Here is a 24,870-nt window from a genome sequence, read left to right on the forward strand (position 1 = left end):
GCCATTTACACTGATCCCAAGAATCTCTCGTACCTCCAGTCTGCCCAGCGTCTGAATCCTCGCCAGGCTAGGTGGTTGTTGTTTTTTGCCCACTTTAACTTCGAGATTCACTTTCGTCCTGCAGACAAAAACGTCAGGGCTGACGCCCTTTCACGTTCCTCTGATGCCACCGAATCTGAAGTTCCTCTGCAGCACATTGTACCTCCTGAATGCCTGGTCTCCTCTGCTCCAGCTTCTATTCAACAAACTCCTCCTGGAAAGACCTTTGTCCCTCCATGCCAGCGCCTCAAGATCCTCAAATGGGGACATTCCTCTCACCTTGCTGGCCATGCTGGCATCAAGAAGTCCATCCAGCTTATTTCTTGTTTGTATTGGTGGCCTATGCTGGAGGGTGACATCACTGATTTCATTTGGGCCTGTACAGTTTGCGCCCGGGATAAAACCCCTCGCCGGAAGCCTGCTGGACTCCTCCTTCCTTTACCCGTTCCTGAGCAGCCATGGTCCCAAATTGCCATGGATTCTATTACGGATCTTTCTTCGCTCCTGGGGACAAAGTGTGGCTCTCTGCCAAGTATATCCGCTTCCGCGTTCCCAACTACAAGCTGGGTCCACGTTATCTTGGACCATTTAAAATCAAGAGTCAAATCAATCCTGTCTCCTACAAACTTCTTCTTCCCCCTTCTCTCTATATTCCTAACTCCTTTCATGTTTCACTTCTCAAACCTCTCGTTCTTAACCGCTTATCCCCCAAGGTTGTCGCTCCAGCTCATGTCTCTGGCTCTTCTGATGTCTTCGCTGTAAAGGAAATCCTCGCTTCCAAAGTGGTCAGAGGTAAAAAAAAAAATTCTCGTAGATTGGGAGAATTGTGGCCCCGAAGAGAGCTCTTGGGAACCCGAGGATAATATCCTCGACAAGGAGCTCATTCACAGGTTCCTGGGCTCCGGGTCCCTGCTCCTCCCCGGAGCACTCGTGGCGTTCACCTCCATGCAGCGCCCCGGTCAGACCCGCTGACCGGGAGTGCTGCATTAGTGTCACCGGCGGGGATGCGACCCGCGTAGTAGGACGCGCCCGCCCGCGGCTCGCATCCCAATCCCCTCACCTGTCCCGTCCTCCGTCGGCTCAGTCCCGGCGCGCGCGGCCCCGCTCCCTAGGGCGCGCGCGCACCGGCTCTCTGAGAATTAAAGGGCCAGTGCGCCCAATCAGTACATTCACCTGTGTCCTCTGTATAAAAACCCACTTCCCCTTCCTGGTATCGCCGGATCTTGTTGCCTCAGTGCCAATGAAAGCGTTCTTGTGTATGTTCCAAGCCAGTGTTCCAGACCCTCTGCCGTTGCCCCTGACTACAATCCTTGCTGCCTGCCCTGACCTTCTGCTACGTCCGACCTTGCTCTTGCCTTATCCCTTGTACCGCGCCTGTCTCAGCCGTCAGCTGGGGTTGAGTCGCTATCGGGTGGAACGACCTGGGGGTTACCTGCCGCTGCAAGTCCATCCCGCTTTGCGCCGGGCTCTGGTGAAAACCAGTAACCCCTTAGACTCCGTTCCCCTGGTACGGCCCACGTCATCACCCCACTGACACAGAGGATCCACCACCAGTATCCTCACTGCATACCCATCCGGATCCTAACACCATTCTTAAAGATACAACACTCTTATACATATATAACATAGGGGATAACATATAATTACAGTAAATCAGATGCAGGGGGCCCAGAGGACACTGCAGGGAGCCACCAAGCACTAATACCGACCGTAGGCCAGTGAATAGATTATTGTATTGTAGAAACACCCTTGTTCAGCCTTATTCTCTCTGACAAAGTCTGTGCTGTGGTTGTTATTGGGATGCCGTAGTAGTAATCTCTATGGCAGCACTTTGGCTGTCACTGTTACAGAGGTGCTATGGTTCAGTATAAGATCACTGTGACTGGCACTGTTAGGGCATGTTCATACAGCTTTTCTCATTGGTTTCACCTAAAGCTCACACTGAAGTCAATAGGAGCCTGTCAACTGTCCAGAGCCAGAGCAAATCCCGGTAGCAAACCTCTCCTGCTCCGGACAGTTCCCGACATGAACAGAGGTGTCAGCAGAGAGCACTGTGGTCAGACTAGAAAGAAGTACAGAACTTCCTCAGCTGATAAGTACTGGAAGGATTAAGATTTTTCAATAGAAGTAATTTACAAATCTGTTTAACTTTCTGTCACCAGTTGATAAAAAAAAAAAAAAAATATATATATATATATATATATATATATATATATATATATATATTCCACCGGAGTACCCCTTTAACCCTTACTAAGCAGGAACATTGACATACTGGTTACTGGGGAGGTGCCACCATAACAACCTCATATTATTATTCTGCAGCTGTTTGTCCTTAGCAACCAGCAGGTCTCACACAAGAAGACACCTCATGACAGTTTAGATGTCTCTGACAATACATTTAGGTGGAGAACCCCTTTAAGCAGGGCTCTATACACCGCACTGAGGGCTGAGTTATTTGGTTGCTATGGGCCTTCAATATCCGTTCCCATCAGTGATGCCGGTACTGGTAATAATAGTGTCAGACACCGTACATTGGAAATATACATGGCGCCATGTTATACAGATCTTTTTCCATCTTCATAAAACATTCAGGGCACTTGAGAGGTTGAGCGGTGAGTGCGGCTCCTCTATGAGTAATGCCTTGTGCTGGTAAACAAAGCCCCGGAATAGTGAATATGTATGAAATCTGCCGGGTGGTATAAGGACACAGTCAGCGGGCAGAATGTATACTAGTTATTCCATATGCAGAACGGCGCTCAAAGCCTCAAGTCACATGAGGCAGAAATGATGCGGATTTTATCTGTGCAGCAGATTACGGTAGTGGTGGAGAATTTGACAATCATGTAGCAAGGGTTAAATCTGCAATGAAGATGCAACAAAATCAACAGCAAAATCCACCTGGAACATTTATGGTGAGATCTGCAGCGGAACATTTCTGCTACGTGTGGACCTGACCTTTCTCTAAACCAATCTCATCTATCTATCTATCTATCTATCTATCTAGGTTAAGGAAACATAGCAGCACACAGGTACTTGACAAGGCTTGGCAATGGCTGCGAGAGGCAGCCGAAACGTCGCCACTGTTGTTGGGTGATTAAAGACCACAGTTTTTTCACCGGAGTACCTGTGTATTGCTATGTTTCCTTAACCTATATTCTGGGACTTCCTACATAGGGACCAAGTCCAACATAACTAACACCCACCAAACAATTTTGTCAATGCTGCCCAAACCCGTTTATCTTTGACTATCTATCTATCTAACTATCTATCTATCTATTTCATATCTATCTCATATCTATCTATCTCATATCTATCTATCCATCTATCTCATATCTATCTATATATCTCATATCTATCTATCTATCTACATTATCTATCTATCTCATTTCTATCTATGTCATTTCTATCTATCTATCTATCTATCTCATTTCTATCTATCTCATATCTATCTACATTATCTATCTATCATCTATCTATCTATCTCCTATCTATCTATCTCCTATCTATCTATCTATCTCATTTCTATCTATCTATCTATCTATCTATCTCATATCTATCTATCTCATATCTATCTATCTCATATATATATATATCTATCTCAAATCTATCTATCTATCTCATTTCTATCTATCTATCTATCTATCTATCTCATTTCAATCTATCTATATATCTATCTATCTCATATCTACCTAAAGTGGCTAGAAGTTTATTTGCACCAACTTGAGAAAGGCCATTTGACCGAAACGTCGCATGTACTTGGTGCAAATAAACTTCTAGCCACTTTATTCCCCCATATGCCGTTACTATCTATCTCTCTTTCTCTCTCTCTCTCTCTCTCTCTCTCTCTCTCTCATATCTATCTATCTATCTATCTATCTCTCATATCTATCTATCTATTTTTCTATCTATCTATCTCTCATATCTATCTATCTATCTCTCTCTCATATCTATCTATCTCATATCTATCTATCTATCATTCAATCTATCTCATATCTATCAATCTACACTGCCATTGTGCCCCGTCGGAATTAGGCACAATGGCAGTGTAGATAGCGGTCTTGTGGGACTCAGTATGACCACCTTAGGTAATAACAAATGACCATATTACTTTTCATGATTTTGTTATCATTGCATTTCTCTATGAGTTCTAGAGTCTAGAGATGAACTGTCCCCTGTCTTGTTTGTGGGGATGATTTTAAGGGTGGGTCGTTTTAATTGGGTGGGTCCTGTATTGCTTTGTAATTGATTTTGGAATAAAGTTTTGTAATTTTTGATATACTTTCTGGATTTTTATTTAGTGCTGGTTGTAGGTTTATAGTTAGTTTATTTCTGGCACTTGTGGAGTTAAGTCGGTGTATGGCCGGAATTGTAGGTTTGTTCCTTTAAAGGGGTACTCCGGCGCTTAGACATCTTATCCCCTAAGATGCCTGATCGCGGGAGTCCTGCCGCTGGGAACCCCCGGGATCATGCACGCGGCACCCCGTTTGTAATCAGTCCCCGGAGCGTGTTCGCTCCGGGACTGATTACCGGCGACCACAGGGCGGGCGGCGTATGACGTCACGCCCCCGCCCCCATGTGATGTCACGCTCTGCCCCTCAATGCAAGCCTACGGGAGGGGGCGTGATAGCTGTCCCCCATGATCAGGCATCTTATCCCTTATCCTTTGTATAGGGGATAAGATGTCTAAGCACCGGAGTACCCCTTTAACATCTGTTATCCGGATGGGACACAACGGGCAACGACGGGTTCCCGACAGATCTCATTTACTATTATAGGGTCCGTTGGGCACCGTTGTTTTTTGACAGGAGTAGCAGGAGAAAAAGACGTTGCATGATGTATTTTTTCTCCCACTATTGTACCCGCGTTCCCTGACGTCTGTCGCACTGCTGTGTCACAACGGCAGTGTAAAAGAAGCCTAATATATATCTCATATGCATCTCATAACTATCTTGTATCTATCTCGTATCTATCTAATATATATCTCATATCCATCCCTCCATCCGCTCCCTTCCCATGCTCCTCTCTTGGTGTCCTATTTCTCCGTCTTGCATCCTTCTGTCTGTAGATAGTCTTTATGGTCACAGCTCCCCCTCCCTCCCTCCTCTATCTGGCTGCTGTCCCCCCTCCCTACCTCCCTCTCTACCTCCGCATGCTGCTGCAATGTGTCAGCTGCTTTACAACCAAACTGGTTAGAACTAGAGTTGGAGCAGCCTTGTACGTGTGCAAATTTCCTTCCCAATATACAAGCGTGACGAGAGAAAAGTGCCCGAACAATGGAGAGTCAGAGCCGGCACTACACCACGCAACACAGCAGTGATGTAATGCTGAACATGTGAACACACCTGGCGGCCTTCAAAGGGCTTTGTCATCTTATGTATATGTATCCCAGAGATCACAGGTAACAAGTGACTTCAGTACAGGAATCAGTCTGGTGAGGATAACAGAGGGGTTGTGGAGTACCGTAAATTCTGTTCGCAGAGTTCCTGAATACACCCAAGATCCCTGTAAAGACAAGAGGTTAGGGTTTTTAGATATAACCGAGTCAAAACAGAAACCCGGGATGGCACCACCAGATTTTACTAATGCATCAGTTGTGGACACATGGTAGATGGCCCGGCAGCAGTTCAACACATACTATGAGTCTCCGGAAAGGTTAAAGGACAGACCTTATGTGGTGTCGGGTGAGGGTAATTTACATGTGGTGTCCCGGTACCGCATCTTATACGGTACCTATGTATGTGTGGGTCCCCACAGCCAGAGTCCCTAGGACGTAGGGATCCCTGTTGTGAGGCCTACCCCTTGTCGCCTCTATTCCAACTACTAGCCTAGCAATTTATGTAAGGGTAATGTAAATATAGTAATATATATGTAAATAAATGGTTAATTACCGGTTCCATAGCGTTGCAGGACCTGCGGGTCACGTGACTAGGTAAACTCTATGGTATTTTGCTTGAGGACCTTTGGAGGCCCTGTGACGTATGCAATCCCATTTCTCTGTGTAATGGGGAGTGACAGCTGTTCGGACCAATCGGATTCACCCCGCCCCCTGCCCATATAAGGGAGAGGCGGCCATCTTTTCTCTCTCTTGTTCCTGGGCTGTCAAACGAGTAGGATCTGCGCAACAACTATCGCAGTGAGTTAGGCCCAACTGCTGAGTAATTCAGAATAGAGAGTGTATCAATTCCCAGACACTCTGCAGCATCACCGGACCTAATATAACCCCTAAATCCGGACGGATTTGCAAATATCTACCCTAAATTCAGAGACTTTCTAAATAGCTCAAGGTCTGCAACAACTGTCAGTCACTGAGCAATATAAGGACTGTTTGTACGAGACTGTTACTGTGCCTTGGATGTATCGCAAGTACTTAAGTAAAGTTGTTCAAGTTCAAGTTCAATCTCCTTGTGGACCTTCAGTCTTTTCCTGCACCTATCGTTACTGGGAAGGGCGGCGATAGGCCGGAGCATTGCCTCAGCATACCAGCCCTCAGCCTGGCGTCACGAACTATAGGGTTAACATTAACCCCTCATATACCGATGCCATACCATCACTACCATACACCCCCCAAGGGCTACCACATACAATTAACCTTTTCATGACGCCAGGGTGTGGTTAACCTATACACCTTCAGAGGTTGAGACAGCTTATCCTGGGCCAGACACGGGGCAATAAGTAAAAACAGAAAAACTGACTTTACTGAGGCAGGATAGATGGTGAAATCCGTTACAGCTCAGATTGGTATAAAATAGAGGTGCAGGGTGAAACTTGGAAGCTTATCAGCTTGCTGGGACTTGTAGTTGATTGTGCTGTGTATGACTGACTTACTGTATGGCAACTCACGCTAGTGACTTGTATGACTGACTTGACTGAATTGAATCCCTGTGACTTTAGTGCTTACCGCTAGGCTTGACATTCAACTGGGTACTGGGATTATGCTTTAGCAGATGCGTGGTTGCAGGATTAGAAGGCTCCAGAGGACCAGGTCTGCAGACTTGTGTGGGTGCTCAGAGGCGACCGCCGGTGGTTTCGCGTAAGGTACGCTCCTTCCGGCCTCTATGAGGCCGGAAGGAGCGTACATTACGCGAAACCGCCGGCAGTTGCCTCTGAACGCCCACACAAGTCTGCAGACCTGGTCCTCCGGAGCCCTCTACATAGGCGCTTCGAGTCACCTTCTTAGCGGTAAGTGCAGGATACTTTTGCATTGCTTTTCTGTACTATTAGTATTTAGATATAAGTTTAGGGGCAACAAATTAAATCTTTACCCAGGATGAAGTAAAGTGGAGCTGCGCCTCGTCCAGCTCCTTCAGCAACGCTGAGCCCCCAATGATGACCACTCTCCAAAAGGTGGCAAATATTAACAATTACTCTATATCAGTCTATATCTAAATAGATACATTATAAATAAGTTATCCTGGCACCAGTAGTGTGCAGACTCACTTACCATGAGTGTGTATAAATTAAGAATCACAAGGCATGTGCCAGATCATAAACTAAATAAAAGTGGATTTTTCTTGCATTTTTACAAAATACACAGCACATATAAAGGTACGGTCTGCAGTATATTATATATTGTGATCCATACACTTATTCCTAGTGATGAATTCCCTTTGAGAGAACATTAACACACACGGGATCTGCTGCATCATTGAACACAGCATCAAATCTGTAGCAAAACCTAAACATGTAAATGAACTCTATGGGACCATCTTTGTTTCCTGCTCTTGAGTTTCTTTTAGCTTCCACCTCCTCCTCCTCCTGAGCTTGCTCCAGCTACCACCTCCTCCTCTTGAGTTTCCTCTATGTACCACCTCCTCCCCCTGAGCTTCCTCCATGTACCACCGCTCCTCCTCCTCAGCTTCCTCCACTTACCACCTCCTCCTCCTCAGCTTCCTTCAGGTACCACCTCCTCCTCCTGAACTTCCTTTAGGTACCACCACCTCCCCTTGAGCTTCCTCCAGGTACCACCTTCTCAGCTTCCTCCAGGTACCACCTACTTCTCCTCAGCTTCCTCCAGATACCACATACTGCCCCTCAGCTTTCTCCAGGTACCACCTACTCCTCAGTTTCCTCTACGTACCGCCTACTCCCCCTGAGCTTCCTCCAGGTACCACCTCCTCTTCCTGAGGTTCCTCCAGTTACCACCTCCTCTTATTGAGCTTCCTACAGGTACCACCTCTCCTCCTCAGCTTCCTCCCAGTACCACTTCCTCCTCCTCAGCTTCCTCCTGGTACCACTTCCTCCTCCTCAGCTTCCTGCAGGTACTAGCTCCTCCTCTTGAGCTTCCTCCAGGTACTACCTCCTCATCCTGAGCTTCCTCCAGGTACCACCTCCTCCTCATTAGCTTCCTCCAGATACCACCTTCTCCTGAGCTTCCTCCAGGTACCACCTCCTCTTCTTGAGCTTCCTCCAGGTACCACCTCCTCTTCTTGAGCTTCCTCCAGTTATAACCTCCTCCTCCTCAGCTTCCTCCAGGTACAACCTCCTCCTTAGCTTCCTCCAGGTACCACTTCCTCCTCCTCAGCTTCCTCCAGGTACCACCTCCTCAGCTTCCTCCAGGTACCACCTCCTCCTCCTGAACTTCCTTTAGGTACCACCTCCTCCCCTTGAGCTTTCTCCAGGTACCACCTACTCCTCTTCAGCTTCCTCCAGGTACCATATACTCCTCCTCAGCTTCCTCCAGGTACCACCTACTCCTCAGTTTTCTCTACGTACCAACTACTCCTCCTGAGCTTCCCCCAGATACCACCTCCTCCTGAGGTTCCTCCAGGTACCACCTCCTCTTCTTGAGCTTCCTCCAGGTACCACATCCTCCTCCTCAGCTTCCTCCAGGTACCACCTCCTCCTCCTCGGCTTCCTTCAGTTACCACCTCCTCCTCCTCCTCAGCTTCCTCCTGGTACAACCTCCTCCTTCTCAGCTTTCTCCAGGTATCACCTCCTCCTCCTCAGCTTCCTCAAGGTACCACCTCCTCCTCCTCAGCTTCCTCCAGGTGCCACCTCCTCCCCCTGAGCTTCCTCCAGGTACCACCTTTTCAGCTTCCTTCAGGTACCACCTACACCTCCTCAGCTTCCTCCAGGTACCACATACTCTTCCTCAGTTTCCTCCAGGTACCACCTCCTCCTCCTCCTGAGGTTCCTCCAGGTACCACCTCCTCTTCTTGAGCTTCCTCCAGGTACCACATCCTCCTCCTCAGCTTCCTCCAGGTACCACCTCCTCCTCCTCGGCTTCCTTCAGTTACCACCTCCTCCTCCTCAGCTTCCTCCTGGTACAACCTCCTCCTTCTCAGCTTTCTCCAGGTATCACCTCCTCCTCCTCAGCTTCCTCAAGGTACCACCTCCTCCTCCTCAGCTTCCTCCAGGTACCACCTCCTCCCCCTGAGCTTCCTCCAGGTACCACCTTTTCAGCTTCCTTCAGGTACCACCTACACCTCCTCAGCTTCCTCCAGGTACCACATACTCTTCCTCAGTTTCCTCCAGGTACCACCTCCTCCTCCTCCTGAGGTTCCTCCAGGTACCACCTCCTCTTCTTGAGCTTCCTCCAGGTACCACCTCCTCCTCAGCTTCCTCTAGGTACCACCTCTCCTCCTCAGCTTCCTCCAGGAACCACATACTCCTCCTCAGCTACCTCCAGGTACCACCTACTCCTCAGTTTTCTCTACGTACCCCTACTCCTCCTGAGCTTCCTCTAGGTACCACCTACTCATCCTCAGCTTCCTCCAGGTACCACCTCCTCCTCCTGAGCTTCCTCCAGGCACCACCTCCTCTTCTTGAGCTTCCTCCAGGTACAACCTCCTCTTCTTGAGCTTCCTTCAGGTACCACCTCCTCCTACTCAGCTTCCTCCAGGTACCACCTCCTCCTGAACTTCCTCTCGGTACCACCTCCTCCCCCTGAGCTTCCTCCAGGTACCACCTTCTCCTCCTCAGCTTCCTCCAAGTACCACCTACTCCTCCTCAGCTTCCTCCAGGTACCACCTACTCCTCAGTTTTCTCTACGTACCACCTACTCCTCCTCAGCTTCCTCCAGGTACCACCTACTCCTCCTCAGCTTCCTCCCGATACCACTTCCTCCTCCTCAACTTCCTCCAGCTATCACCTCCTCCTCCTGAGCTTCCTCCAGGCACCACCTCCTCTTCTTGAGCTTCCTCCAGGTACAACCTCCTCTTCTTGAGCTTCCTTCAGGTACCACCTCCTCCTACTCAGCTTCCTCCAGGTACCACCTCCTCCTGAACTTCCTCTCGGTACCACCTCCTCCCCCTGAGCTTCCTCCAGGTACCACCTTCTCCTCCTCAGCTTCCTCCAAGTACCACCTACTCCTCCTCAGCTTCCTCCAGGTACCACCTACTCCTCAGTTTTCTCTACGTACCACCTACTTCCCCTCAGCTTCCTCCAGGTACCACCTCCTCTTCTTGAGCTTCCTCCAGGTACCACCTCCTCCTGAGCTTCCTCCGGGTACCACCTCCTCCTCCTGAGCTTCCTCCAGGTACCACCTCCTCCTCCTGAGCTTCCTCCAGGTACCACCTCCTCCTGAGCTTCCTCCAGGTACCACCTCCTCCTCCTGAGCTTCCTCCAGGTACCTCCTCCTCCTGATCTTCCGCCAGGTACCACATACTCCTCCGGAGCTTCCTCACTACTGAGCTAGCGTACCTGGCTTTCCTGGGAAAGCTCTGATGACATAACTATCCATATATGGTCCGTTGCATCATCAGAGCTTCCCTTTTGGTAGTAGGCAATGTATCCCATTTTACATCTAGACAGTGATATACACCTTTACACAGAAGACTAGAAGGAGGTATGTCCCCAGTCTTAGCTGAGGCTTAGCTAAAATGCAGTCACCAATAGCTGAGCCCTAGTGAAGGGCACCATTTGGAAACCACTGCCTTAAAGAATAAAACAAGCAACATATTGACTTTTGAGGTGTTTTGAAAAAAAATATATATATAAGATGTGACTATAAATGTGACCACTAGAGGAAGCACCAACTTGAATGTCACTTATCACGTCAGCATCCTTGCTGCGCAGCTGCTGTAAAATCAATGAATCGCATGCAGAGAGCAGTGGTCAGTACAAGTTCCGGGGAAGGGTTTGTTGCATTATTTAACATGGAAAATAAAGGCATTCTGTGTACGTCATGAGCCGAGCAGTTGAATGAATGAAACAGCGCTGATATGATGAGTGATACTCTCAGTCTACAGGTGAACTGGAACACCCGAGTGAGTCCAGAGGAGGCACAGTCCTGTGGCCAGCCGCTGCTTGGATGATGTGTGCTCCTGATTATCTAGGAAATATAATGTGAATGATTTGTGGTAGCTCAGTACGGGAGATGTTGCCCCTTACCCTTGCTGTCCTGTCAGGCAGCCTCCTTCAGTGTCCCCAGGGCCCCTTGCACCTGTTTCCCCCTGTACATATGTTCTGCAGTGTATTGTATTATAAAATGTGTTGTATATTTAAGAGTTATGTCATGTGATTGTTACCCAGGAGGTACCAGTGACCAGGTGATCCATGGGCTCCCTGCTAGTCTCCCCCATATAAGCCCCAGTGCAGAGAGTCCCACTGAGGAGTCAGAAGTGAGTACCCCGGCTGAAGCAGCATTCTCTACCCCTTCTTCTACCCCTAGCCAAGAGCAAACCCCCCAGGCCCAGAAGTCTGCAGCACGTTCCGGTCTTCACCTTTATCAAAGTGGTAGTTTGCAATGAGCCTGGACTAATGCAATATATGAGGGAGCACATTCTTCCCCTGCCAGGGAAGTACCATCCCCCAGAGTGCTACATGGACTTATTTCTACCTTGTTCTATAACCAGACCTGTGAAGGACATTTTGCATAATGCCCCAGGCACTGTCACTAGGCCCCAGTGGCCACTTCAGCCCTCCAGGACTGGGCATCGAGGACGACTGTATTTAAGAGGGGGAGTTTGTGGTGGCCCAGTACAGGAGATGTTACCTTGTACCCTTGTTGCCCTGTCAGGCAGCCTCTTTCAGTGTCCCCAGGGCCCCTTGCACCTGTTTCCCCCCCTGTACATATGTTCTGCAGTGTATTTTATTATAAAATATGTTGTATCTTTAAGAGTTATGTCATGTGATTGTTACCCAGGAAGTACCAGTGACCCCAAGAGTGACCTATGGGCTCCCACCTAGTCTCCCCATATAAGCCCTGGGTGGAGCTTCTCTCTCTCTCTTCCTGCTGAGGTCCAGAGCAATCGTGCCTAGTGTGTTTGTCCAGAGTGTTGGAGACCTCAAAGTCAAGTCCTGCAGCCACCATCAAGTCAAGTAAGATAAAGTCATAGCTTTATGAGTCAAGTCAGTCCCTGTCATCTGTCAAGTCAGCGCAGTCTGCATTACATTGTCCAGTCCTACTACAAGTCCCAGCAAGCCCTTACGGTCTCTGTGTCACTGGTCACCTCCTTGGGCCCTGGCTGAACTGTACAGACTTTATTATACCTCCAACAGATCACAACCAATGATAAATATACCATAGTTGGTTCACTTCAAAGATATACACCAACAAAAAGAACCAATAGTGTAAAATATTCAGTTTATTAAACATGTATCAGAAAAATACAAGGACAGACATTTAAAAATAGATGTTAAAACAAAGGCACTGGTATGACAATACAGAAAAGTGGACATGGTACAATAGGCTCATGCACATGGAATACAGGGGCAGAAAAAATACTGGAGAAGATCCAGCAGGCACAAATCTCAAGGGGCACACTGGTGAAAATACAGTATTGTAATAGCCAACATGGAGAAATATGCCATAGAGTGTAGAACAAAAGATAAATCACATGAGAAAGGCATAAGCTACACAAAAAAATGACAAACTCCATAAGAAATCCTACCATGTGTGCTGCCAACTTACCAGCTCCAACCCCAACGTACGTTATGCGTTGTGCTTCATCAGGGGAGGTGTCTAGAACCCCCAACCAGGTGGGTATAATATGTCAGCCAGTCCTGTACCTCATTTGAAAGACAGACAGCTTACATGTCCATTCGTAGTAGTTAGTGCCATATCACGCCCCCTCCATATAATCAACGTGATTGCCTGCACCTTATTGTAAATACATATGAGAGTGATGCCGTTGTAAGTGACGTCATATGTATTGGTTGGATAAGGATCGCGTACCTACAGATGCTGTGCGCCCACAGCTGAGCTAGCGAAGACCAGGAAGTCGGATGCGCAAGGAGCGGTCATGTGACAAGTCACATGATTATGCTCCGATCATGTGACAGAAAGCGTACTCCGTCAAAGCTGGGGGCGGAGATAGTATTCATGCCAAGCACCAGAGAGGGACATATCACCACTACGTAGCCATTCAATGAGATGAACTGTACAGACTTTACCAACTGTCTACCCTCAGTAAAGCTACCGTTGTCCATAACTTGGTGTCAGAGTCTTTATTGCCCCCGTGCCTAGCCAGGGATCCAGCAGTATATCTGGAATCACGAATACAAGGGGTTAATGCCATTTGCTCCTGGGGTAACAACATCTGCCTTATCACACCCCGATACCACGGATTCCCTTTCGGCGCTGAACAGAAAGGACCTAAGTCTCAGTACCATGGTAATATCTATGGTCAATTGACAGCTCTATGTATCAGAAGATCAGTCAGGTGAGAAAAAAGTGTCCTGATCCGGGACAGCCTCTAAATACACAGGAACATCCATATAATGCCAAGGAACTCCTAACTCCTTCCTTCCTCTCAAAATATTCATATAAAACTCCTAAGCAAATACTGCCAAATAGTGCTTAAATAGATACTGTCATCTAAACAAACTATGCAAAGATCAACAGTATAAGCGAATACAAGAGACTTTTTAATATATCTTATTAGACAAAAATGCTTCTTTCTGCTGTTATCAAGCTTCTTCCATATCAAGTCTTCTCTAAAAATCAGTTCAGCTTTGTCCTGTGTCTATAAGACAAATAATACAAATCAATGGCAGAGGGAGCTCTGCCTATCAGCTCTAGGAGAACTGCACATTACCGATAAAGCATGCAGAGCTGGAATCTACTGAAAAATACCATATACAGGAAGATATAGTGCTGCCCCTCATGTACACACACAAAACAGCTTATACTGAAAATATTTAGGGTAGAGTCACACGTAGCGCATTCGCAGCTCTGTGGGTCTGTCTTGTGTGTCTGGACACAGTGCCTGCCGGTAGTAGATATGCAGCGGGAAATCCGCCGCTACAAGCGGACACACAGAGCTACCCAGCCACAGCCTTCATTGCATCCGCAGCCTAAAAAACGCTGCAGATGCGTTATGTGTTACCTTACCCTTAAGGAGAATCTGTAGGTTGCATCTATTGCCGCAGACACAGTTGGATAGCTGTTCGGGTATATAAACAAACCGCACTGTGGTGTCCCAGTACTGTACACGTACTGTACCTTGTGTTATAAGTCCCCAAAGTCAGAGTTCCTCTGTACTGATAAGATGCTCTTGTTGGAATAACCCCTAGTCACCTCTTCCTTCTTTAATTTTATGTATTTATTATATATATAATGTATAGTGCAAATATTGCTTTCAGGACCTTAGGTCACATGTAGAGATGTCGCGAATTATTCGCCAGCGAACAGTTCCCGGCGAATTTCGTTTAAATCTTTTTATTGAAAGATTTTCCCAAATGTAACAACATATAGAATACAGTTAACAACTTATGTCAGGTATATTGAAAATGTATAAGCATTCATATAACAACAAGGTTTACATCACTTTCGTGTTATTAAAGTAGAGTAGGATAGACACTTTAAAGAGAAAAAAAATAAGAATAAAGACTGTCACAGTCAAGGTACATAGTATTCAGAAATTTCCTAATTAATCCATGTATATTTGAATTTGTCTACGCAGCTTTCTGAGTACGCTATCGCTCTTTCATATTTATAAGCAACATTAAGAAGAGATATTCCTTCTGTCACTGATGGTGGTTCTTCAGATTTCCATCTACGTGTTATGATCAATTTAGCTATGGTTAAGACTTTACAGATTAGAATTCTCATTGAGCCTGGCAGTTCGTGTACTCCCACCAAGAGGAGAGCTAATTTAGGGGATAAAGACCTCGTTAATCCGAATAATTGTTTCAATACTACCTCTATGTTTTCCCAAAAACGAAGCATTTTCGGGCATTGCCATAGTACATGGTATAGAGTCCCTATTTGACCACATCCCCTCCAACATAGGTTCGATGTCTCTGGAAACATTTTTGATAGTCGCGAAGGAGTGAGGTACCATTGTAGTCTCGTTTTCAATGCTGCTTCTAAGTGTGAAATACACCCTAGGGATCTAGACATCCAGTTCGCTGATTGTACCCACTCAGCCTCCGAGATATTACATGCTAATTCTTGCTCCCATTTAACAAAGGCGGTCCTTTTAAAATACTCCACATGCGTGTCCAAAAGGGTATAGTTCCCGGCGAATTTAGCATGTCAGCAGACACATTACAGCCAATCAGCAGCAGTCCCTCCCTTCCAGACCCTCCTACCTCTTGCACGGACGCCATTTTACCCTCATTAAAGGAGATATCCAGTGGTGACTCAGTGGTGAACAACTTATCCCCTATCTTAAGGATAGGGGATAAGTTGCAGATCGCGGGGGGTCCGACTGCTGGGGCCCCCTGCGATCTCCTTTACAGAGCCCCGACAGCCCGCGGGAAGGGGCGTGTCGACCTCCGCACGAAGCGGCGGCCGACACGCCCCCTCAATACAACTCAATGGCAGAGCCGAAGCGCTACCTTCGGCAATCTCCGGCTCTGCCATAGAGATGTATTGAGGGGGCGTGTCGGCCGCCGCTTCGTGCGGGGGTCGACACCCCCTATCAGGCCGGAGAGCCAGGGCCCTGTACAGAGAGATCGCAGGGGGCCCCAGCGGTCGGACCCCCCGCGATCTCAAACTTATCCCCTATCCTTAGGATAGGGGATAAGTTTTTCACCACTGGACTACCCCTTTAAGCATGCTGCAGAGGGTCAGAGAAGCTGCTCCTGCTGTATAGGGAAAGCGATAGCTAGGTTGCTGCTAAGTGGTGTATTCAGGGTCCACTTTACTCCTAAAGCACTAGTGTAACATCTGCTTTAAGGATAGCACCCAAAAAAGCCCTTTTTAGGGCTCAAATATCAGTCCGTGTGTCTTGCACCAGCTGGAGGCACCCTGGTTGGGAGGGAACCGCTGGTTAAAAGGGGTCCTCCAGTATAAAACTTAAGTTCCTTCAAGCAACTAACTACTACAGTATTCAAAGGGCTGAAAGATATCATTCTGTGTGTTTTGCAACAGCTGGAGGCACCCTGCTTGGGGACCACTGCTTAAAAGGGGAACTCCGCTAGCAAGCTTTTTTGCTCATTGTCACACTAGTGCAAATCATATTTGGTGTGACAGTTGTGCAAATTAAAAAAATTTGCACAACTGTCACAAATTTTCCAGTCAGGTGTACATGCCTAATTTTTCTGGCCTCTGCTGCCGCACTTTTTCTGGTGCTGCAATTTTTCTGGCTGCTGCTACAGCTGCGACTGCGACAATACCCAATTTTTCATCCATGTGTACATGCCTAGTTTTTCTGGCCTCTGCTGCTGCACTTGTTATGGAGCTGCAATTTTTCTGGCCGCTGCTACAGCTGCGGCTGCGACAATACCCAATTTTTCATCCTTGTGTACATGCCTAATTTTTCTGGTACTCTCTGCTGACATCTCTGTCCATTTTAGCAATCGTGGATATTAGATGTATGCTGAGGGTAGCATGGTGGCTCAGAGGTTAGCACTGCTGCCTTGCAGCGCTGGGTCCTTGGGTTCAAATCCCACTATGTGCTGCCTCAAGGGGGGCTATAACTACGTGCTACATAATATTGGGGGAATCTTATGTGCTGCCTAAAGGGGGGCTCTAACTATGTGCTGGCTAAAGCATGTTATTCCAAACCATTTAGGAATAATAGGTGATTTATGCCCTTTATGGATTAAAACCAGACTCTGCATCAACTATGTAATTTTCCATGGGAGTCTTGCCATGGATCCCCCTCCAGCACGCCACAGTCCGGGTATTAGTCCCCTTGAAACAACATTTAAATCACTATTGTGGCCAGAAAGAGTCCCTGTGGGTTTTAAAATTTCGCCTGCCCATTGAAGTCAATGGCGGTTCGCCCGGTTCGCAAACTTTTGCTGAAGTTCGCGTTTGCGGTTCGCGAACCAAAAATTTTATGTTCGCAACATCACTAGTCACATGATTGATAATTATATTGTTCTGCTAAGGTTAAGGACCTTCCAGGCCAGGTGCTCATGTCCCGTGATGTACCACAATGCTTTGTATTAGGACTGACAGGCCTGGGGGACCAATAAGCTTGAAGCCTGCCTCTTTAGATATAAGGGCGCTGTTATCCAATCCTCGCTCTCTTGTCCGTCTCTTTCCCTTGGGATATGACAGCGAGCGGAGCTCTGTGTATACCTGCGAGACAAATCTAGGCCTGAAACCTGTTAACTTCAGCCGAATACAAAACCGTGAGTTCATTCTAACTCAATCCTAATCCTACGTGACTGCTGGACCTAAACAATACCCCTAAATCCAGTGGAACAGCGTAAAGCAAATCCTTCAAGCTTATTCCCTATAAGGTCCCAACCAAGCCTGTGAGGAGCCTAATGTCCGGTCCTCTGTAAAGACTGTTACTACGTTTAACCTGCATAAAATCTGCAGTAAAGTTATCTTCAGTTTACTAAAATTCCAGTTGTGGACAATCCTTTATTCTTCCCTATCGTTCCTGGGACGGGTGGCGGTAGGATACATATACAGAGAGGAACCCGCACCCTGGTGTCACGACAGTTAAGGGTTAATCCAACACTCTTTCATCCCTGTACAGCTACACCCTACCTACCCTACACCCCCAAGCTACCACAGCACCTTCCCTGGAGATAATGGTGATTGCTAAACTCCAATCTCCTTGTTATTTCTCAGCCAAGTGTCAAGAAGGTGGGGCTAAACTTCTCAAGTGCAACAGCACAACATGTCTACTTGGTTGTCCTCAGCTCCCATTCCCTCCTTGACTGATTTACACAGGCTCTTAACATCAATCAGACGGGGCTGGTGTCACGACAGTTAAGGGTTAATCCAACACTCTTTCATCCCTGCACAGCTACACCCTACCTATCCTACACCCCAAGCTACCACAGCACCTTCCCTGGAGATAATGGTGATTGCTAAACTCCAATCTCCTTGTTATTTCTCAGCCAAGTGTCAAGAAGGTGGGGCTAAACTTCTCAAGTGCAACAGCACAACATGTCTACTTGGTTGTCCTCAGCTCCCATTCCCTCCTTGACTGATTTACACAGGCTCTTAACATCAATCAGACGGGGCTACGGTTGAGATGGCAAGCAAGGAGGAGTCCCAGGATGTGGCACTTAAGAATCTTGGCCGCGCCTTCTTGACACATGGCTGAGAAATTAAAATATAAAGGCAATTTTATGAGTTTGGCAACCACCATCATCTGTTTTTTGTCTGACAAGTTAAATCCAAGCTCTAAACATATTGCTGTATAACAATAAATCAGCCTTTGGCTGTCCAGACATGTTGAGAGTTGTAGTTTTGCAACAGCTGGAGGCACCCTGGTTGGGAAACACTGGTATACAGAAATGTTGAGCGCTGGCAAGAGGATCCTTTTTCCAGATATCAGTATCCATTGAATCTTCAGCATCGGGCAAGACATAAGGACCATGGTGGAACCACAGGATGCATCTCCCGTTGACAGTGCCTACTTATTAGAAGGCATTGATACATAGATCACAAAGTGTCCCTCTGCTGGGACCACCAGTGATCAGCTGTAATCTCTGGGGAAACCTGAAACTTAAAGGGGTTCTCCGGAATACTAAACCCATAGCCCATACTTTCCCTCTCATTAATCTATTTAATAGTCTAAATATAATTCATTAGCTATATAGAGCAGTTTCCCCTCTTTGGTTGTCACTTACATGCCTGAAGCGAGGTAATGACATCATCCAGCCATCCACCCTGTCTCTGTCCAAATCCCTTTCTCTTTAGTGCTGAGAACTGGGAGGTGTGTGCAGCCTCAGCCAATCAGAAACTGAATCCCTATTTGCTGCTCAGAGCAGGAGGGTGGGGGCTGCTCTTAAAGAGTGAGCTGGCAGAGCAGAGCTGCAATGATTGCTGGCAGATGTAGGCAAGGGGAGGGAAGGATGGCAAACAATATCAAGCAGCCAGAGATGACAACAGGGGCCACAGGAGACATGTATAGCAGGCAGGGTGGTTTACAGGGCATATCCAGGTGGTGTGGTAGCTTTAGAGCCTATATATATATATATATATATATATATAGGGTTAATGCTTTCTAGCCCTGTTGTTTATTTTGGTTGCTGGGACTATGCCTCTGTGCTCCTGGGTGTGGTTAAGCTTGCTGAGCCAATTAAAATCAGAGGACAGGATATTAGGTCGGGATATGAGGATGGGATATGAGGTCGGGATATGGGGACAGGATATGGGGTCAGGATATGAGGTTGTCATATGGGGACGGGATATGAGGACGGGATATGAGGACAGGATATGAGGACAGTATATATAAGGACGGGATATGAGGACAGTATATATCAGGACGGGATATGAGGACAGTATATGTCAGGATGGGATATGAGGACAGTATATGTCAGGATGGGATATGAGGACAGTATATGTCAGGACGGGATATGAGGACAGTATATGTCAGGACGGGATATGAGGACAGTATATGTCAGGACGGGATATGAGGACAGTATATGTCAGGACGGGATATGAGGACAGTATATGTCAGGACGGGATATGAGGACAGTATATGTCAGGACGGGATATGAGGACAGTATATCTCAGGACGGGATATGAGGACAGTATATATCAGGACGGGATATGAGGACAGTATATATCAGGACGGGATATGAGGACAGTATATATCAGGACGGGATATGAGGACAGTATATATCAGGACGGGATATGAGGACAGTATATATCAGGACGGGATATGAGGGCAGTATATATCAGGACGGGATATGAGGAGGGGATATGAGGACAGTATATATCAGGACGGGATATGAGGACAGTATATATCAGAACGGGATATGAGGACAGTATATATCAGGACGGGATATGAGGAGGGGATATGAGGACAGTATATATCAGGACAGGATATGAGGACAGTATATATCAGGACGGGATATGAGGACAGAATATGAGGATGAGATATGAGGAAGGGATGGGAGGTTAGCATAGGAGGTTGGGATATGAGGTTGGAATATGAGGTCGAGATATTAGGACGGGACATGAGGGCAGTATATGAGGACGGGATATGAGGTTGGGATATGAGGTTGGGATATGAGGTTGTGGTACGCTGCGGGGGGTGTAGGGTAGTTGGGGTGTTGCTGTTCTGAATAATAAAGGGTGCTGTTAACCCTTGTCACTCGTGACGCCAGGGTGCGGGTTAAATACTGTAATGGTGCTGGGCCTATCCCCACCCTTCCCAAGAGCATTAGGTGGGTGCGTAATAAATGGATTGTCCACAAACACTGTTTAACTGAAAACTTGCAGGAACTTTTACTGAAGATTTTCTGTAACAGGCAATATTAGTAACAGTCCAGATAACAGAGTCTATTTACAGTTGATCAGCGATTGACAGTTGGTTGGGATCAGATAAGCTCAGTTTAGCTTTTAGAAGATTCCGTAGCATAGATCCGCTGGATTTAGGGGTGCATTTAGGTCCAGTGATCTTGTGGAGAGTAGCGGGGAATTGTAGAAATACAACAGCTTTGGTATAGGCCGAGGCCACAAGGCTTTGGCCTAGTAAACGTACTTGAAAGTTCGGAGGTCCTACCTCGTTCAGTGACAGCAACCCAAGAGAGCGAATAATGGCCGCATCTCCCTTATATGGGCAGGGGTTGAGCCATTTTGGATTGGTCCATAACAACTGTCACTCACCGTTACACGGCATTGTGGGTGAACACGTGACACAAGAACCACCTAAGGGCCTTCAACATACCATAGAGTTCTAAGTAACGGGTCACATGACCTAAGGTCCTGCGACGCCAAACAAGTGAGTAATGCAATATACATATTTACAATGATAATTTTTATAAATATTAACTTACTAAGGGGTGACTAGGGGCTAACTAGGGAAGCGGACCCCCACAGTCCTAGGGACTCTGACTTTGGGGACCCCCCCACCAAGGCACCGTATGAAATAAAGTGCCGGGACACCACAAACCCCCTTACTTAAAACAAGTCGACCCGATGCCTGTTCCCTAAGGCAGAGGGAGTAGGACAAGGACAGAATTATTAAACATTCTATTCATCCTGACAACATTTTCTTTTAGTCTGACTAGTATTCTTACTAGACAATTGAAACTCTCTACACATTTTTAGACTAGCATTCTCACTAGACAATTATGAATCTAACAAGTAGTCTCAAGCTCCCTAGACATTCATGAAGCTTACTATGCATTTATGAAGCTCACTAGACATTTATACAGCTCACTAGGCATTTATACAGCTATCTATACATTTAGTCTCAAGCTGTCTAGACATTTTTTGAAATCTCACAACTTTTTTTTCTTTTTGCCACAATGAGTCAATCGTTAGTACACAAAAGGGTATATTGGCTTGCCTGAGGCTATCTACCAATAAGTTTAGCTACTAGGGTCTATCGGCAACACGCTACTTACCCCTAGAACACAACAGAATAACCTTACCTAGGTTACCTTTAGAAATACGTGTTTCATTTTTAAGCTCGCAAGAGCACCTACTGGCCAGGTAGAGCATCTCACACACGTAATAAAGAGAAGAGAGAAGTTAGTGTACATAACAGTGGCAGGAATTGAATATTGATAGGCTACAATTCCTAAAGTGTTTCTTGAGTGTGAGACATATTTTTATTTTTGTGTATTGGAGAAGACTGAAGTAAATACATTTAAGTGAGCTATTTGAGGTACTATGTGTGCAAGTACTGCTTGGAAGTCAGTCTTGATACCTTAAGGGTAGTTTACCCTGAGTAGTCCTTTGAGACCGGTACTAGCGATTGGTGACGGTAATGCTACTCTCGGAGGAGCCGGGAGAGTCACCTATTTAGCAACTACTAAACACCTTTTAGAATTTCCTCTACATTTGTATGTACAGGTAAACAAGAATGATTGACGTTTTTCCTTTGGTGTACATATTAATCAATCAAGCGGACATTTTTCCATGTACAACCTTTACCTATTTTTTATGTACACAGACACGAGGATACTTTCCAGTGTACAAGAACCATATACATTTTTATTATACAGACTTACACATTTATTAACACTCCAACAAGGTTCAGGCGCATACACCTGATAAGTGCAATTTTTTGGCACGAAAGTCTTATGAGTATGTAGGTATATACACAAAACTGGTGTGTAAGGATCTGCAGTCCACCTACACTAAGAGCCAAATAACTCAACCCCATCTCTCTGTCTGTAGTGGGTCGCAGCACATGAGTTGGTACCCTGGAAACAGGCAAGCTCTCTTTGCTCTGAGAGGGCCTAGGTACAGTCGTTGGTGCCCGAAGTTTAGGCCTACTTTCCTGGTCATGAGCAGGCCTCGGCACTTTGCTGCATTCTGAAGAACATGACTGATGTTGTAGAGGCTCCTCCTCCTTGAGTACGTTGGTGGAGGCATCAGGAGCAGGCCATTTCGGCTTCAGTTTGAAGGGATCGGACTCCCAATCAGTTAAAGGAAAATGTTTAAATGGAAGCTGTGTTGGAGCTGTTGGCCTGGTGACCGCAGCAGCCCATTCTCCTCGCAGGCCCCGGACGGGGGTGTATTCCACAATTTCACCCCCCTCCAGGGAGTAGAACTTTTTTGTGAAGATATGGCCTCTGTACTGCTTGCCGGTTTACGAGGATGGTTTGCCCTGTGTGGCAATCTAGGAGTGTCCCATACCCTCTGACCTTGTCAAACTTGGCCACAGTTGCTCTTCGTCTTTCTAAAGGCTCCTCCCCTTCTCGGGGATAGTCCCATCTGCGGATGTACAATGCTTCCATCTCTTTGGTGTTCTCCTGATAGTGAATCCTCTCCTCAGGAGGCAAATGCACATGCTTAGGGGCGTAGAGTTCTCTATGTCGGGCCTCCATGGTGTCCATCAGCTCAGCCAGCTCGGCTTCCCGACGGGCCTTTTCCCTTTGTGCAGTCGGGAATAGCGGGAGTGGCTTCCCAGGTAGAGGCTGCAGAACTGCGTGCATATATTCAATGAATTCCAGCTCGTCCCCAAAGATCCACTTGGGCAAATTTGGTGAGTGCGGTCGTGCACTCGGCAAGCTAGATAGGGGTACTTCAGGCTCAGGGCTGGAGGAGGAAGAAAAGGCCGCCTCTGGCGGGGTACTCACTGTAGACTTCTCCGATGGGATCTTGGCCCACGAGCCCCAAGTCCTGTGGTGAGGGGACAATCTCACCGGTGATGCACCTCTAGGTGTCCCAGCGCTCTCTGCTGGAGGTGTGTCCGGCCAGTCATCGTCATCATCAGGCAGTGGGGGAAGATTGCAGGCCCCCTCTTCATCTAATGACAATTGCTGCAGACGGTCGGCTAAGTTTTGGAAAAGTTGGGCTACGACCGCCACAACTTTCCGTTGTTCCGGCGCCATCTTGAAGCTTTCGCCTTGAGGAACGCTGCTCTGCTCCATGTCTGTACTCTCCGGCTCTTTGTGCAGACTGAAGAGGTCGCTTTGCAGGGTTTCTTTTATAGTGGGCCTCCCCAAAATGGCTGCCGGCAGGAAGAACGTCATCGGTGCAGCCCCGACTTCCGGTCCTCCCAGAAACAACTCCTCTGTTTCCAAGTACCCTTTCGGCTGTGATACAGCAATTTGACAGCCACGTCCAGGGGCGGGGCACAGCGCAGGCCTTTTTCGCGCGCTTCTCCGGCAGCAGGTTAACTCTTCCTGTGCTGACCGGACCAGAGGATCGCAGCATGTATTCATTTCACAGTTTACTGCGAATAAATCTTCGCCTCCCCCTTACTTTTCGCATGGCCCCCTTGCAATACACACCACCAGCACCGCTCTCGTACACAGAAATGCGGTTTGCGACACATGAATAAAGTCTGTTATATTGGGGGGAGTTCACTGTGACTAGTGGCAACAGCAGCAGGCACACATGTGAATCCTGTTCGTCAGATGCCAAAAAGGCTTTGTGGTACGCCTCGGGGGGTGTAGGGTAGTTGGGGTGTTGCTGTTCTGAATAATAATGGGTGCTGTTAACCTTTGTCACTCCTGACGCCAGGGTGAGGGTTAAATACTGTAATGGTGCTGGGCCTATTGCCACCCTTCCCAAGAGCATTAGGTGGGTGCGTAATAAATGGATTGTCCACAACCACTGTTTAACTGAAAACTTGCAGGAACTTTTACTGAAGATTTTCTGTAACAGGCAATATTAGTAACAGTCCAGATAACAGAGTCTATTTACAGTTGAGCAGCGATTCACAGTTGGTTGGGATCAGATAAGCTCAGTTTAGCTTTTAGAAGATTCCGTAGCATAGATCCGCTGGATTTAGGGGTGCGTTTAGGTCCAGTGATCTTGCAGAGAATAGCGGGGAATTGTAGAAATACAACAGCTTTGGTATAGGCCGAGGCCGCAAGGCTTTGGCCTAGTAAACGTACTTGAAAGTTGCGGAGGTCCTACCTCGTTCAGTGACAGCAACCCAAGAGAGCGAATAATGGCCGCAGCTCCCTTATATGGGCAGAGGCTGAGCCGTTTTGGATTGGTCCATAACAGCTGTCACACACCGTTACACGGCATTGTGGGTGAACATGTGACTTAAGAACCACCTAAGGTCCTTCAACATACCATAGAGTTCTGAGTATTGGGTCACATGA

General features: G+C 47.1%; 1 long non-coding RNA gene across 2 annotated transcripts in view; it reads right to left on the reverse strand.

Moving 5' to 3' along the window:
- Positions 1-2,753: 2,753 nt before the first annotated feature.
- The window catches only part of LOC130283168 (uncharacterized), a 33,725-nt gene continuing 11,608 nt past the window's right edge, over positions 2,754-24,870 (reverse strand). Inside the window, exons 3-4 of one of the 2 annotated variants that reach the window (XR_008846605.1) lie at positions 5,385-5,544; positions 2,754-2,901 (exon numbers count right to left, since the gene is read on the reverse strand). This is a non-coding gene — a long non-coding RNA (uncharacterized LOC130283168). Of the gene's footprint in view, positions 2,902-5,246; positions 5,545-24,870 lie in introns of those variants that run through there. The other variant, XR_008846604.1, reaches the window with a different exon arrangement.

The sequence above is a fragment of the Hyla sarda genome, chromosome 7 (genome assembly GCF_029499605.1).
Source record: "Hyla sarda isolate aHylSar1 chromosome 7, aHylSar1.hap1, whole genome shotgun sequence".
In the NCBI taxonomy this organism is placed as follows: Eukaryota; Metazoa; Chordata; class Amphibia; order Anura; family Hylidae; genus Hyla; species Hyla sarda.